This window comes from Macaca nemestrina, chromosome 7 (assembly GCF_043159975.1).
Source record: "Macaca nemestrina isolate mMacNem1 chromosome 7, mMacNem.hap1, whole genome shotgun sequence".
NCBI classification, from domain to species: domain Eukaryota; kingdom Metazoa; phylum Chordata; class Mammalia; order Primates; family Cercopithecidae; genus Macaca; species Macaca nemestrina.
In genome coordinates, this window is record NC_092131.1 from 42943612 (window position 1) to 42960492 (window position 16881).

Sequence of the window (16881 nt, forward strand, 5' to 3'; positions counted from 1 at the left end):
AGCGGCTGTCAACGTCCAAAGGACACTGTGTTCCTTGGACCTCTTACCAAACCAGCCAGGTCAGTTTCTCCTCCTGTTTCAAAGCATATTTCCTCTCATCCTCTTGAATTGCCACAGCATTTGACCTGTCATTTCACTACAGGATCTGGGGAGAAAGGGAGGACTGTGTCCTAGAAGAAAATATTTCTATAAATACCGAGCAACTGTTCACACATTATAATTCCTGTTATTTTAATCAATATACTTCGAGCTTAAGCAGTTCTACTGATGCTTGAGAGATCTTTTCAAGGTCACACAAGGGACTGGCAGTGTGAGAAGGGAGAGGGTAAGATGTATTCAGCCAAGACAGCCTGCGCCAGGGGCTGCTATCTCTACCAAGCCCAAAGTGGAATGACAGGAGCATGAAGTTCAACATTGGCAGTTGGAAGTGACAACTGGATTGTGGAAACTTACATGACAGTGTGGGTGGCGTTTGCCCACTCACCCCTAGAAAGAGCACCTCAGTGCTCTAGACACCCAGGTTCTCCTTCACAGACCGCCGCCCTTCTCTCCCCAACATCCCAGAACACCTGTCTTGGTGAAGTACATGGCAGCTTCAGACTGTGCTGATCACATAACGCTCTCAATCCACAAAAGGAATTCACCAGCTGGAGTTCTCCAGATCACTGTTCTACAAACTGGAGTTGGCGAGGAGCTGACAGAACTGGAGAGGTCACAGCCACTATGCTGTGGTTGATCGAAAGGTGTGGTTTGGGGTTTCTCAGGGCTTTTCACATTATTTTTCTTTTTTTTTGTCATTAGTTATCATTAGTATGTTACCAAAGAGAGACGTGGAAATTATACATGATGAAATATTTTGGAACTTCAGTGGGATGGGTAGGTTCATGTTGATGCTATTTCAATAGTGATTTCTTTCAGTCTACATACTTTGCAAGAATGTCACCATCTCTAAATAAGAAATAATCCTTGTAGGTCGGGCACAGTGACTCACGCCTGTAATCCCAGCACTTTGGGAGGCCGAGGTGGGCGGATCACCTGAAGTCAGGAGTTCAAGACCAGCCTGACCAACATGGTGAAACCCTGTCTCTACCAAATACAAAAAATTAGCCGGGCTTGGTGGCACATGCCTGTAATCGCAGCTGCTTGGGAGGCTGAGGCAGGAGAATCGCTTAAACCTAGGACGTGGAGGTTGCAGTGAGCTGAGATTGTGCCATTATACTCCAGCTTGGGTAACAAGAGTGAAATTCTATCTCAAAATAATAATAATAATAATATAATAATAATAATCCTTGTCATCTAGAACTACTTTGGTAGGGCCCTTCACATTCTAAAATTCTTTGCCGGCCGGGCGCGGTGGCTCAAGCCTGTAATCCCAGCACTTTGGGAGGCCGAGACGGGTGGATCACGAGGTCAGGAGATCGAGACCATCCTGGCGAACACCGTGAAACCCCGTCTCTACTAAAAAAAATACAAAAAACTAGCCGGGCGAGGTGGCGGGCGCCTGTAGTCCCAGCTACTCGGGAGGCTGAGGCAGGAGAATGGCGTAAACCTGGGAGGCGGAGCTTGCAGTGAGCTGAGATCCGGCCACTGCACTCCAGCCCGGGCTACAGAGCGAGACTCCGCCTCAAAAAAAAAAAATAAATAAAATAAAATAAAATAAAATAAAATAAAATTCTTTGCTATGTTTCTAATCAAAGGCAGCAGTGCCATGGTTAAGAGCACATGCACTTCAGTGTCAGAAACTTGGGCTCAGGTCCTGGTTCTGCCACCTACTTGCCAAGTGTTGTTGGACAAGTTACTTGACTTTGCCCGACCTGTTTCTTCATCTTTGCTGGGCTGCTGGGAGGTTTCTGTGGTATGATGCAGGACACAGCACAGCACTTGGGACCTGGAAGGTGCTTAGTACCATGGCTATCATTGTTACTATTATTAAGAAATTTATTTAGGCTCGGTGTGATAGCTCACATCTGTAATCCCGGCACTTTGGGAGGATCACTAGAGCCCAGCCTAATTCGATACCAGCCTGGGCAACATAGTGAGAACCCCCATCTCTAAAAATAAAAGTAAAATAGGCCGGGCGCGGTGGCTCAAGCCTGTAATCCCAGCACTTTGGGAGGCCGAGACGGGTGAATCACGAGGTCAGGAGATCGAGACCATCCTGGCTAACACAGTGAAACCCCGTCTCTACTAAAAAATACAAAAAAACTAGCCGGGCGAGGTGGCGGGCGCCTGTAGTCCCAGCTACTCGGGAGGCTGAGGCAGGAGAATGGCCTGAACCCGGGAGGCGGAGCTTGCAGTGAGCTGAGATCCGGCCACTGCACTCCAGCAAGGGGGACAGAGTGAGACTCCGTCTCAAAAAAAAAAAAAAAAAAAAAAAAGTAAAATAAAATGTGGGTGCTGTGGGTCATGCCTGTAATCCCAGCACTTTGGGAGGCTGAGGCAACTGGATCACTTGAGGTCAGAAGTTGGAGAGCAGCCTGACCGACATGGTGAAACCCTGTCTCTACTAAACATACAAAAAATTAGCCACGCCTGGTGGCACATGCCTGTAATCCCAGCTACCTAGGAGGCTGAGGCAGGAGAATTGCTTGAACCTGGGAGTTGGAGGTTGCAGTGAGCCGAGATTGCGCCACTGCACTCCAGCCTTGGCAACAAAGCGAGACTCAGTTACAAAAAGAAAAGAAGAAATAAGTCACTTAACATCTCTGGGTTAAGAAAGGTGCAGTGGCTCATGCCTATAATGCCAGCACTTTGGGAGGCTGAGGCAGGTGGATGGCTTGAATCGAGGAGTTTGAGACCAGCCTGGGCAACATGGCAAAACCCTATCTCTACGAAAAATACAAAAATTAGCTTGGTGTGCTGGTGCATGCCTCTAGTCCCAGCTACATGGGAGGCTGAGATGGGAGGATCTCTTGAGCCTGGTAGGCAGAAGTTGCAGTGAGCTGAGATCACGCTGCTGCATTCAAGCCTAGGCAGCAGAGTAAGACTCAAAAACAAAAACAAAAATAGATAAATCTCTGTGTTGTATTAATGTTAAGCTATTGTTTATTGAGTACTCACTATTTGCCTGGCACTGTGCTCTCATCATCATTCATCCAATCCTTAAAACACCCCATGTGTAAATGTTCTGCAATCAGCAGGTCTCTGCAAACCTACCCTCAAAGACTGAGGAAGCTGAAAGGCCATAGAAAGAGCCTAACAAATCCAGTTTCTCAGAAAGAAACATTTAGTAGAAACGTATGAACAGAAGCCAAGTCTCGGGATGGTGGATCCCCTCAAGGTTATCCCCCAGATCCAGGGCTTATCTACCATAGAGAATTTGCTTCAGGGCATGATATGGTTTGGATTTGTGTCGTGGCCTCTCATGTCAAATTGTAATCCCCAATGCTGGAAGAGGGGCCTGGTGGGAGGTGATTGGATCATGAGGATCATGAAGACAGACTTCTCCCTTGCTGTTCTGGTGATAGTGAGTTCTCACGAGATCTGGTTGTTTAAAAATGTGTAGCACCTCCCCTTTCTGTCTGTTCCTCCTTCTACCGCCATGTAAGACATGCTTGCTTCCCCTTTGCCTTCCACGGTGATTGTAAGTTTCCTTGAGGCCTCCCCAGCCACGCTTCAGGTACAGCCTGCAGAACCATGAGTCAATCAAACCTCTTTTCTTTGTAAATTACCCTGTCTCAGGTAGTTCTTTACAGCAATGCGAGAATGGACAGAATTTTTTTTTTTTTTTTTTTTTTTTTGAGACAGAGTCTTGCTCTGTCACCCAGGCTAGAGTGCAGTGGCACGATCTCGGCTCACTGCAACCTCCACCTCCCAGGTTCAAGCAATTCTCCTGCCTCAGCCTCCCGAGTACCTGGGACTACAGGCGCCCGCCACCACGCCCAGCTAATTTTTTGTATTTTTAGTGGAGACGGGGTTTCACTGTGTTAGCCAGGATGGTCTTGATCTCCTGACCTCGTGATCCACCTGCCTTGGCCTCCCAAAGTGCTGGGATTACAGGCGTGAGCCACCGCACCTGGCTTTTTTCTTTTTCTTTTCTTTTTTTTTTTTTTTGAGACCGAATCTCTCTCTGTCACCCAGGCTAGAGTGCAATGGCATGATCTCGGCTCACTGCAACCTCCACCTTCCGGTTTCAAGTGAGTCTTCTGCCTCAGTTTCCTGAGTAGCTGGGACTACAGGCGCCCACCACCACGCCCTGCTAATTTTGTATTTTTAGTAGAGATGAGGTTTCACCATATTGGCCAGGCTGGTCTCGAACTCCTGACCTTGTGATCTGCCTGTCTCTGCCTCCCAAAGTGCTGGGATTACAGGTGTGAGCCACCATGCCTGGCTGGGGCAGGATTTATGGTAAGTATGTGTTTATGCCTAAGGACGGGCTTTTTGTTTTTTTGTTTTGTTTTTTGGAGATGGAGTCTCGCTCTATCACCCAGGCTAGAGTGCAATGGCGCAATCTCAGCTCACTGCAACCTCCGCCTCCTGGGTTCGAGCAATTCTCCCTGCCTCCCAAGTAGCGGGATTACAGGCACATGCCACCACACCCAGCTAATTTTTGTATTTTCAGTAGAGACAGGGTTTCACCATGTTGGCCAGGCTGGTCTCGAACTCCCAACTTCAGGTGATCTGCTCACCTCGGCCTCCCAAAGTGCTGGGATTACAGGTGTGAGCCACCACACCCATCCAAGGAAAGGATTTATAGTTAGTACATGAAAGGAAAAATCTTAGAGGCATTCCCAGAACTAGGGTTAATCAGAAGTCAATATGGCAGATTAGCATCCATGATGGAGTTCCTTTAGTCCCCACAGTAAGTATCACTTATGCACAGAGAAACATAGGCACAGAGAGTTAATCATCTTGTCCAAGGTCACATAGCCCATGAGCAGTGGAGTCAGGACTGCAGCAGTGATCTATTTTAGCGGATACAAGGGATGAGACTATGTGATCTCCAGGGTCCCTGTCAGTGACAAGCAACGTCTGTGGATGTTAAGGTTCCAAGGTTTTCTGAAGCACTCAACATTATCTCCCTAAAATTATGCCTCCGTGTGAAGGTGAGAATGGACCCACATCAATGCAAAAAGTGAAGAGGGAGTCTGTATCTTGGCACAAGACTTTCAGTCCTTCTCAAACTGGGAAGGGATGGTCATTCCACCCCACTTTCTCACATATAGTTAGATTGACAAGAGGCTTTCTTCCCAGAATATCTCTGAAGATATGTAATTTATGGCATGGTTCTGAGGAAGCTAGTAAGGCCAAGAGCCCAGGACTGCGCCTAGAAGAGAAGCCCCGTGAGAGAGCAGCAGCAGAAGGGCTCAGGGCTGCCTAGCAGAAAGCCTTAGTTCTGCCCAGTGTTCTTGGCCCAGTTCTTGTGTGCAAGGAAAAGCAGGAGGTGCAATCTGAAGAGTGTTAGTAACTAGCAACTATCAGTAGCTAAAGGCCAGTAGGCTGGCATAGGGGACATGTTATAAGGGTTTATTGTCTGGATTCCAACATACCTGGATTTTAGGGGTTGACGGAACTGTTCTGTATCCTCATTGTGCTAGTTTGCATAACTGTATTTGTTTGTCAAAACTGGCAGAGCTGCACCCTAAATTTTACTTTATGTAAATTATGCCCCAATTAAAAGAAAACTAAAGCAAAGTCCTACCACATATCTGCTCTCATTTTATCCCCATATTTCTATCACCTAGGGCAGATTCTCTGCTTTGTGCTGGGGGAGGGTAAGGCTGGTGGAGGGGAGTGGACTCCAGTGGCTTTGGGACCCTGGACCCTTGCCTGCAGCTATTTCCATTCTGATTTGGTGAAACCTCCAAGACTTTAGCCCCTGCAGTCACTTCTCTCTCCCATCCTCTCTTTCCCATGAATATCCAATGTTTTAAGTCGTCAGTCTAAATAACACCAATAATTGATAAATTAATTTGTTAACTAAGAGTTTGGGCTGGGTGCAGTGTGGCTCACACCTGTAATCCCAGCACTTTGGAAGGCTGAAGTGGGTGGATTCCTTAAGCCCAGAAGTTCAAGAGACCAGTGTGGGCAACATAGCAAAACCCCATCTCTATAAAAAATTTAAAAATTAGCTGGACGTGGTGGCGCATGCCTGTAGTCCCAGCCACTCAAGAAGCTGAGGTGAAAGGATCGCTTGAGCCCAGGAGGTGGGAGAGTGAGATCCTGTCTCAAAGAAAAAAAAAAAAAGGTTTGGCAATGGGTGTCTGAATTTTGCAAAGCTTCAGAGAGCCACCTCCTTTCAAAGTCCCAAGTTTTGTCACAGGGAGGAGACAAGGAATACCTGTTTGGAGGAACCAACTGCCCCAGGCATGTTCCTCCAAAATAAAAGGAACTTGGAGTTTGTAAGCAAAATATTCTTGCTTTGATAAGATTCTTTGCTTGACCATACCTTTTTCAGGCTTCTGAATTGTCTGTTAGGCCCATCTGTGCACTTCCTTGTAAAATCTGGTTTTAGCAAAGAACCCTAAGTCCATTTATCAAGAAGGTCCTATCCTTGATATCATCTTCAGTATCTGATCAGGTTCCTCATCCTCCATTATCCCCCAGGCAATGTTTAATCACCCTGGCCTATCTTCAGCAAGAATCCTATTAGGAATGTTTGGCCAGAATCACCCTTACCCCTGATGTTTCCTCTTGGTAATTTTCTACCCACTGATCCCTATAGTGCTCCTTGGCTACAAACTCCCATTGAGCCCAATCTCTTTACCCCTCTGCAAGACCCCGTTGCAGTGGTCCCTACACTTGGTGGTCCTGAATAAAGTCTTCCTTACCATGCTTTAACAAGTGTTATTGAATAATTTTTTCTGTTAACACTTCTAAACTGTCTCTTGAACTACATTTTGCCATTTGGAGAGCATCAGAATGGAGACCCTGATCGAATTATATTTTAAACAGAAGTTATTGTTCCAGGCTGGGCACAGTAGCTCACACCTTTAATCCCAGCACTTTGGGAGGCTGAGGCGGGCGGATCACCTGAGGTGAGGAGTTTCAAGACCAGCCTGGCCAACATGGTGAAACCCTGTCTCTACTAAAAATACAAAAAATTAGCTGGGCGTAGTGGTACACGCCTGTAGTCCCAACTACTTGGGAGACTGAGGCAAGAGAATCGCTTGAACCCGGGAGGCCGAGGTTGCAGTGAGCTGAGATCGCGCCATTTTACTCCGGCCTGGGCAAGAAGAGTGAAATTCCATCTCAAAAAAAAAAAAAGTTATAGTTCCATTCAACCTCAAACATCTTCATTAAAGATCTGTGATTTTTTGTTTGTTTGCTTTGTAAGTTGGGCTTTGACTATAGGATGGGACATACTATAATGGGTGCAATATTATTCCATTATATTAAAATTTCTCCTGTATCATATAAAATCTGTTGTATATTATTAACAGTAGCCAAAGCGATCAATCAATCAACTTCCATCAACAAACTTACAATGCATATTAGGCAACTAACCCTGGTGTTAACAAAATATCCTCTGCTGGCTCTTTCTTACAAAAACTATGAACAAATGCCTTTGGTTTTCTGACAAAGGAGTCAAATTAATTCAAGGACTTCAAGTAAGGTACAGACTAAGCACAGATCAGCCCTTGACATTAATCTCCTCTCCACCATGACCCCGAAGTCCTCAGGATTGTCTAAACACATTTGGAGAATAATTCAAAGCTAGGCATTAATAGCAGGGACTGCCCTGCCAAGCACACTGTGTGGAACAGGACCTGAACCAACAGCTTCTTTGTTATCCATCAACCCTGGGATGGGTTGCTCTTTTTTTTTTTTTTTTTTTTTGAGACGGAGTCTCACGCTGTTGCCCAGGCTGGAGTGCAGTGGCGCGATCTCGGCTCACTGCAAGCTCCGCCTCCCGGGTTCCCGCCATTCTCCTGCCTCAGCCTCCTGAGTAGCTGGGACTACAGGCGCCCGCCACCGCGCCCGGCTAATTTTTTGTATTTTTAGTAGAGACGGGGTTTCACTGTGGTCTCGATCTCCTGACCTTGTGATCCGCCCGCCTCGGCCTCCCAAAGTGCTGGGATTACAGGCTTGAGCCACCGCGCCCGGCCGGATGGGTTGCTCTTACCTCCAGGTAGGGAAGCTCTTCTTAGCTCCCTGGCAAATGTGAAACAATCTTCGTGATTTGTTTCCAGGCACTTCTAGGTGTGAATTAACATTTATGCAGTCTGTAAAATATGATGAAATTAAACATTTGTGAGGTTCAGTCCCCCAGTATTTATGGTCTTAGAACATTCAGGAGGCTATATGACAAAATACCATAAACTAGGTGGCATATAAACAACAAACATTTATTTCTTACAGCTCTGGAGGCTGAGAAGTCTAAGATCAAGGCACCAACAGATTCAGTATCTGGTGACAACCCAGTCCTCATGGACACCACCTTCTCACTGCATCCTCACATAGTGGAAAGGGCAGATGTGCCTCTTTTATTATTCTTTTTTATTTTACTTTTTTTATACAGACAGGGTCTTGCTCTGTCACCCAGGCTGGTCTCAAACTCCTGGGCTCAAGCAATCTTCCCACATTGGCCTCCCAAAGTGCTGGGATTACAGACATGAGCCACCGGCCCTGGCTCCTTGTGCCTCCTTCATAAGGGCATTTATCCCATCTATGAGGACTCTGCCCTCCTGACCTAATTATCTCCCAAAAGGCCCCACCTTGTAATACCATTGTATCATTGCTTGGGGGAATAGGATTTCAACATACGAACTTTGGAGAAACACAAACATTTAGACTATAGAATATTGTGTGCCTACCATGTGCCAGGTACCATGCTAGGTGCCAGGGATATGACTAGAAACAAAACGGACAAGGTCTCTGGCCTCATAAAGCTCATTGTGGTCTAATAGGGCAGTAGCCAATAAATAAACACACACCAAATAATAATCGATGTCAGCTGGGTGACTCATGCCTGTAATCCCAGCACTTTGGGAGGCTGAGGCGGGCGGATCACGAGGTCAGGAGATCGAGACCATCCTGGCCAACATGGTGAAACCCCCATCTCGACTAAAAATATAAAAAATTAGCCAGGTGTGGTGGCACGTGCCTGTAGTCTCAGTTACTCGGGAGGCCGAGGCAGGGGAATTGCTTGAACCCGGGAGCTGGAGGTTGCAGTGAGCCAAGATCGCACCAGTGCACTCCAGCCTGGCCTGGTGACACAGCAAGACTCTATCTCAAAAAAAAAGAAACAAAAAACAAAACAAAACTATGGAAATAAATGCAGCCTACCTGACAAGGTAAGAAGGCCTCTCGGAGCAGCTAAAAGTGAGCAGACCACTCCAAAGCCGGGGTGACAAGCATCCAGCCAGGGGGAACTGCAAGCACAACGACCCTGACTGGAAGGAGGTGAAGGGAGGCCAGGTGAGACCTGGGGGGTAGTGATGAGGTAGGGGCGGTGACAGCTGAGGGCAGAGAGGTAGGCAGGGGCCAGATCACACAGGATCTCACAGGCTGGTAAAAAGGTGATGTCAAGGTCACTGAAAGTTAAGCACAGAGCAACATGATCTGATTTACCTTTGTAAACAATCATGCTGGCTGTTTGAGTGGAGAACAGATTAAAACAGGAGAAAGTACAGAAGTAGGAAGCCAACTTTTTATTAATTCAAAAACTTTTTACTAAATGCCTACGACACGCTGGGCTCCTTGACTAATATGAGACGGTAGAAAAGGAAGAAAATGAATAAAGAGAGTGAGCTCTGTTCTGGAGGGAAAGCCAACAGGACCTGCTCATGGTGAGAATTCAGGCACCCTGCAGAGAGAGAAAAGCAGAATCTAACTCCCAGGTTTCTGGTTTTGGTAACTGACAGGATGGTGGCACCATCTTGGGAAAAAGGTAGAAAACCAGGTTGGGGAGGGGTGGGAGGACTCAAGAGCTGTTTGAGGGCCAGGTGCAGTGGCCCACGCCTGTAATTCCAGCACTTTGGGAGTAGAGACCAGACTGAGCCATATGGGTAAGACTTGTCTCTTTAAAAAAAAAAAAAAAAAAAAAGTTGTTTTGAAGAGGTAAGTCTGAGGTGTGAGGTGCTTAGTTGACACCTAACAGGAGATACCAAGTGCTATGAATGAATGGAGGGCTTCAAGGAAGATCTGAGCTAGAAGACCATCAACATATACATGACAGTGGACATGAACATCTAGAGGAAAGAACTGAACCCCAAATATCTCCAGCAAGCAATCAGGTAGAAGAGTCAGCAAATGTGACAGTGAGATGAGAGTGAAACCACTGAGTGCAGAGCATTGTGTACCTGAATACACACACCCCAGGATGCAGAGGGAGCTATCTTTGAGGAGCTTACAGTCAATCTACTGCAGGAGAGAGACATACAAACAGGAAGTCACAAAACAAAAAGAGTCCTATGAGAAGGAACACACCAGGTGCAATGGGAACAATAGATGGGCACCTAATCCAGCCTTGGAGAATCCAGGAGGACTTCCAGGAAGAGGTGATGGATAAGCCCCAAAGATGAGAAGAAGATGGAGATAAGTGGGAGGAGTTTGGGGGAGATAACACTCAAGGCAGAGAGCGCAGCATGTGGAAATTCCTGGAAGCAAAAGAAGACATGGTCCTTTTGGGGAAAGGCAAGAAATTCTGCATGACTGGAGTGTGGAAGATGAGAGAGCAGGAACTGAAAGAAGAGGCTGGCACCGGGGCCAAATCATGGAGAGCCTTAAGTGCCAGACTAAGGAGGCTAGGCTTATCCCCAGGCCACTGGGAGGGAGTGAAACATTTTATCGACTTGGTGAAGATACTTCATTCTGCACAGATCACTCTGGCTGCTGGTGAAGGATGGCAGGTGGCATGGAGACTCACCAGGGAGCTGTGGCCCATGAGAGATGGTGGAGGCCTGAATGAGGCGGGACCTGCAGTGGAAACGAGGGGTGTGAAAGGCCTGGGACATAGCAGGCTTCCTGAGTGACTAGATGAGGGATTGGTAGGTGAGGGAGGGATGTTGAGGTTGAAGAGGGCCAATAGATAGCATCCAGGCCTCCTACCCTGAATTTGGAACCAGTTCAGACAGAGACACAATCAGACAGATGGAGATAAAAGTGGTAGCTTCATTATTGATAAGGCTTAATTGGAGAACAAGGTTCAGCCTGTGTAGCTTCTCTGACATTTCTTTCTTTATTATTTATTTTATTTTAATTAATTAATTTATTTTTTGACATGGAGTCTCGCTCTGTTGCCCAGGCTGCAGTACAGTGGCACAATGTCGGCTCACTGCAAACTCTGCCTCCCAGGTTCACATCATTCTCCTGCCTCAGCCTCCCAAGTAGCTGGGACTACAGACATGCGCCACTATGCCTGGCTAATTTTTGTATTTTTAGTAGAGACAGGGTTTCTCCATGTTGGTTAGGCAGTCTCCAACTCCTGACCTCAGGTGATCCACCTGACTCGGCCTCCCAAAGTGCTGGGATTACAGGTGTGAGCCACCACTCCTGGCCGTCTTTGTTTTTGTTTTGAGGCAGGGTCTCACTATGTTGCCCAGGCTGGCCTTGAACTCCTAGGCTCAAACTATCCTCTTGCCTCAGCCAAGTAGCTGGGACTACAGGTGTATACCACTGCGCCCAGCCTCCTTAATATTTCTTGAATTAACTGTACCCACACAGTCATAGCAAAACTAGGCAAACATAAGCCTCCTCCCCAAGGACAGCTCTCTACAGCTCAGGGAGAGAGGGCTGAGCCACATGGGACCAGTTTCTCCTTGCAACTCACCAAGTTGATGATTTAGTCACTCACCCACCAATGGGAAATGAAGGAGAGGGCAGAGAGGCCAGAAGTATTCCTCCCATATTTTCCCTTTCCTATAGAGGGGGTTGGAAGTTCTCAGCCTTCTCTAAAAATGTGAGAAGAGGAGGAAAGGGTCCCTCACTGTGCTTAGAGATCTTCCATTTGGCCTTCTGGATCCAACCACTCTGGGCCATGGGTCTAAGTTCTTGTTCTCGGGCTCTCTCTATACACACAGTCTCCAACCCCCCAGTTCTGGTCACCACTCTGTCCCCTCTCCCCTGTAGACCTCGGGGTGAGAACAGACTCCCAGTGGTACTGTGCAATCCCTTGCAGTTTCTTTAGAGCCTGCCCACGTATTTGCAAACAACCTCTTTATTAAAAACTCAAATGATCCTAATTTGAGAGTGTCAGCTGGTTCCTTTGGGGAACCTTGGCAGTCACACCCCTTCCCCCAAATAAAGAGAAAGCAAGCACAACTGACATGGGAAATGATTAGGACTGTCTTCCTAAGGGTTATGGCTTGAGAAGTTTGCTGCTCAGGAAAGATAGTGGGCTTACTGAGATAGCAGTTGTCTTTTAATAGCCCTACTATTTGGGTGAGAATGATGCTACTCAGTTAAAAAAAAATCATTGAAAATCCCACCTCTCGGAAACAAACATTATTAAAATGTTTTCTCTTTGTGTGTGTGTGTGTGTGTGCGTGTGTGTGTGGAGATGAAGGTCTCGTTATGTTGCCCAGGCTGATTTCTAAGTCCTAGTCTCAAGCAATCTTCCCACCTCAGCCTCCAAAGTGCTGGGATTATAGGCGTGAGCTACTATGCCCAACCAGCTATTAAAGTTTTTGATTAATACTATTCTACATATTTCTCTACACATATATGCTCCTACAGATATACTCGATTTTACATGAATGAGTCATACTCTAAATGCTGTATCAAAACCTGCTTTTGGCACAAATGTTCTCAGGATCTCCTGAGGGCTGTGTCACAGGAAATAAAAAAAAGAAAGGAAAAAAAGAAAACCTTGCTTTCTCTCCCTCATCCATAAGCTTGTGTTTTGAATTTCCTGTGGAATAATTCAAGTAGATGTGTCCAGAAGTAAATTGCATATAACAATCTAGAACTAAAAAGAGAGGTGTGGTCTTGGGGTCACCATCAGAGCTGGTCACCAAAGCCTCAGGAGGTAGAGGATCCTAGCAGGCAAAGGGTGGAAGACAGAGAGGCAAGTGCCAACCACAAAGTCCCTGGAACACAAACAGTGATGGTGGGAAGGAGAAAAGCACAGCAATTCTTGGTCTTCAAGAGAGCAGTGGCCAACAGTGTAGATGGCCAACATTAGGTCAAATAAGATGAAGGCTTTAGATTTGGCAATAAAGTAGTAGCTAGTGGCCTGGAAAAGAGTGATTTTAGTCAAGTGGTAGTGTGGGAGCTAAACTGTAAAAGAGCTAAAGAGATAACGGAAGGAATCCACCCGCTCACACCACCACTACTCCACTCCCTCTTCATCACAGCTCTCAGACTCCAATGTGCATATGAATTACCTGGGCATAATGTTATCATGTAGATCTGATTTAGTAGGTCTGGGTGGGGCCTGAGGCTCTGAATTTCTTACCAGCTTCTTTGTGATATGTTTGCAGTTCAGCCCTGATAAGCTCACCTGGGGCTTTACCAAAGATACTCAAGTGTGGATGAAAATGAGTTCTTGGGGTCCTAGATGCACATCACAGAAACACTGAAAAGGAACACTAAGGAACTTCTCAGCTGCCTCATTCTTTGCTGTGTGTATGTGCCTCACTCATGAAAATCTCTATATTTGGGTCATTTTAAAGTTAACCTTTTTTTTTTTTTTTTTTTTTTTTTTTGAGTCTGAGTCTCACTCTATTGCCCAGGTTCACTGCAACCTCCACCTCCCAGGTTCAAGTGATTTTCCTGCCTCAGCCTCCTGAGTAGCTGGGATTAAAGGCATGTGTCACCACACTCAGCTAATTTTTGTATTTTTAGTAGAGAAGGGATTTCCCCATGTGATTCTCCCACCCTGGCATCCCAAAGTGCTAGGATTATAGGAGTGAGCCACTGTGCCTAGCCTAAAAGTTTCTTAAATCCTAAATGTATGAGACTTTTCTAGTTAACTTTTTGTTATTTTTCTACTTTAATTGCACTAGGTCCAAGAATACACTACTATTACAGTCCTTTAAAACTTGTTGAGATTTGGCCGGGCGGGGTGGCTCACGCCTATAATCCCAGCACTTTGGGAGGCTGAGGCAGGCAGATCACCTGAGGTTGGGAGTTTGAGACCAGCCTGACCAACATGGAGACACTCTATCTCTACAAAAAATACAACTTTAGCAGGGCGTGGTGGCTCATGCCTGTAATCCCAGCTACTTGGAAGGCTAAGGCAGGAGAATCGCTTGAACCCGGGAGACGGAGGTTGTGGTCAGCCGAGATCACACCATTGCACTCCAGCCTGGGCAACGAGAGCAAAACTTCGTCTCAAAAAAATAAAAAACTTGTTGAGATTTGCCTTATAGCTAAGTACATGGTCAATTTTTGTAAATGTTCCATGAATGCTTGAAGACAACATATTCTACAACTGTTGGGTGCAGTCTTATGTTTATTAGGTCAAATTTGTTAACCAGGTTGACAGGTCTTCATATTCTATTGATTACTAAAAGGAGATGTGTTAAAATCTCCAGTCTCTCTACCAGGAAAACTTCCTCACCTCAGTCCACCTTATTCACGATAAGCAAAATGTTACCTGGTCTTCGCAGACCCAGCCCTTACCCTAATGAAAGTGTCAACCTAAGAAGACTTCCTTGATCACCAACACCTCCCTCATACCTGGCACTCCTTCTCCCTCCTCTGAGCTCTTACAGCATTTGCTGTCTGTACAAACAATTTGACACTTACCTAATTTGTCTTCATCACAATTATTTGAGTTGATAATTTACTCCTGTCAGGTTTTAAATTCCACGTGGGTAAAGATTATCTTATTTTTCTTTTATAACAGTTTTATTGAAACATAATTATTGACATACTATAAAATTCACGCTTTAAAAGCATACAATTCAGTGGGAGACTATCTTATTTATTCTGGCATCGTCTATAGCTGTGGTTCCCAGTCTTGGGTGCACACTGGAATTACCAGAAGGGCTTTAAAAAATAACCTTCAGTCTGGGGAAAAAAAAAAAAATCCTTCAGTCTGGATCTCACCTCCAGAGGTTCTGGCTTAACTGGTTTGGGGTGTGGCCTGGGGGGATGGGACTTTTTAAAGCCCCTAGGATGATTTTAACTTGTAGCCGGGGTTGCCCTAGAGTGCTCTGTTCATAGCAGGCACCCAACAACTGTTTGTTGTAATCATCAATTAGCTTTAACTTCTAGAATCCAGTTAATTAACTCACTCAAGAGTGGACATCTGTCTCCCCAATAGCCCAACAGCTCTTACCACAGAATGGTCGGCTTATATCTGTCTCCCCAACGCAGCAGGAAAGTAACCCTATGAGACAAAAGCATGTAGAAAAGGTAAGTTCACTTGCAAAGATGTGCAGACTTCAGTAGGACTAGATCACGGAATAAGAAATACAACAGATATTAGACCGTGCGTGGTGGCTCACGCCTATAATCCCAGCACTTTGAGAGGCCGAGGCCAGTGGATCACGAGGTCCTAAGTTTTGAGACCAGCCTGGCCAATATGGTGAAACCCTGTCTCTACTAAAAAACAAAAATTAGCCGGGCGCGGTGGCGGGCGCCTGTAATCCCAGCTACTCGGGAGGCTGATGCAGGAGAATCGCTTGAACCCGGGAGGCAGAGGTCGCAGTGAGCCAAGGTCGCGCCCCTGCACTCTAGCCTGGGCAACAAAGCAAGACTCCGTCAGAAAGAAAGAGAAAGAAGGAGAGAAGGAGAGAAGGAGAGAAGGAAAGGAAGGAAGGGAGGAAGGGAGGAAGGGAGGGAGGGAGGGAGGGAAAGACAACAGATATTAAAGGAAAAAAATGTAAAGGAAAAATTACCACATTTACATTTGTCTTTTCAGCATGGATGACACTCTCACGTTGAAGAATGCATGTCACAAGAATTGTGTGTGACATATCCCCAAATTTCCACATTCAAAAGTCAGGGATAATACGGTTTTCATCCGGGAATCAGTAACTCATGGGAAAAGCTCAAGATGTCATTCATTTTGGAGACCAGATGTAAAGGAGTAGTATGGGTACTTTGTCTCAAGGTGGAAAGTGCCTTTCTTATGTTTTTTTCCTTCCCATGGGACTTGTTGCATACTCTTAAAATGGCGGCAGGGCAGACACGTTTGCTTGCACAGCTGTGAGCTGCATGCATAAAAGCAGGGATGGTTTTGGCCTAAGGCAGGGATGGTTTTGGTCTTATCCGTTATGGCATCCCCTTGTGGCACATGTTAGGTGTTCAAAAAATATTGGTGGAATGGATGTGATTACACTTCATGCCACAGTATATAAATATGATTTTAACTGGACAGGGAACTGCACAAGTTTCCCATATTGATCCTTTTTGCGATCTTAATTATGGTACTCTGAGCTGGGATACTGCCTAAACTGCCTGGGCTACAACAAACTCTAAAGGGCTTTTACTTTCACGTCCACAGTGGTTGAGGGTTCGCGTTCTGTGAATGCTGGAACCTCACGCGAGTGGCTGAGTAGCGAGGATGGTCACTCCCGGATAAATGAATACAGGATTCTCGCGGCTGGGAGCGGTCGCCCGGCGAGGTCGGTCATCCTGCCTGTCCGGTAACACCACGAAACACCTGCCACTGATACCTCCCCACCAGCTCCCGAGGGTTCGCGCCGGCATCCCGAGCCGCACCCCCTGTTCCGCCGCAGCCGGATTCCCTCCAGGGCGGGTTACGCCCCTAGGCGCAAAACAGAACCACTTCGCATCAAGAAGACAAAGTATAACCAGTCACACCAAAAAGAGGCAGCATTATTTAGACAGCCGGCTACTCCCCCAGAGACTCCACCCAGTCCCCTGGGCCCGGCGTTCAGCGCGCCGACGGTGCCCGGCTCCAGGAGCTCCAGCTCCCTCCACGTGTCCTGTCTTCCCAGCAGCCTCCTCTGCCGCCTCTGGAGGAAAATCTCCTGACAACTCGCGGTCTGCGGACTACGACTCCCAGGAGGCGCCGCGCCGCGG

General features: G+C 46.5%; 1 long non-coding RNA gene across 2 annotated transcripts in view; it reads right to left on the reverse strand.

The window, feature by feature from the left end:
* LOC105473708 (uncharacterized) overlaps positions 1-16721 on the reverse strand; it is a 58753-nt gene extending 42032 nt beyond the window's left edge. For both annotated transcript variants that reach the window (XR_011625808.1, XR_011625807.1), the window contains exons 1-3: positions 15741-16721; positions 15170-15220; positions 8066-8165 (exon numbers count right to left, since the gene is read on the reverse strand). This is a non-coding gene — a long non-coding RNA (uncharacterized lncRNA). The remainder of the gene's footprint in view (positions 1-8065; positions 8166-15169; positions 15221-15740) is intronic.
* Positions 16722-16881: the final 160 nt, after the last annotated feature.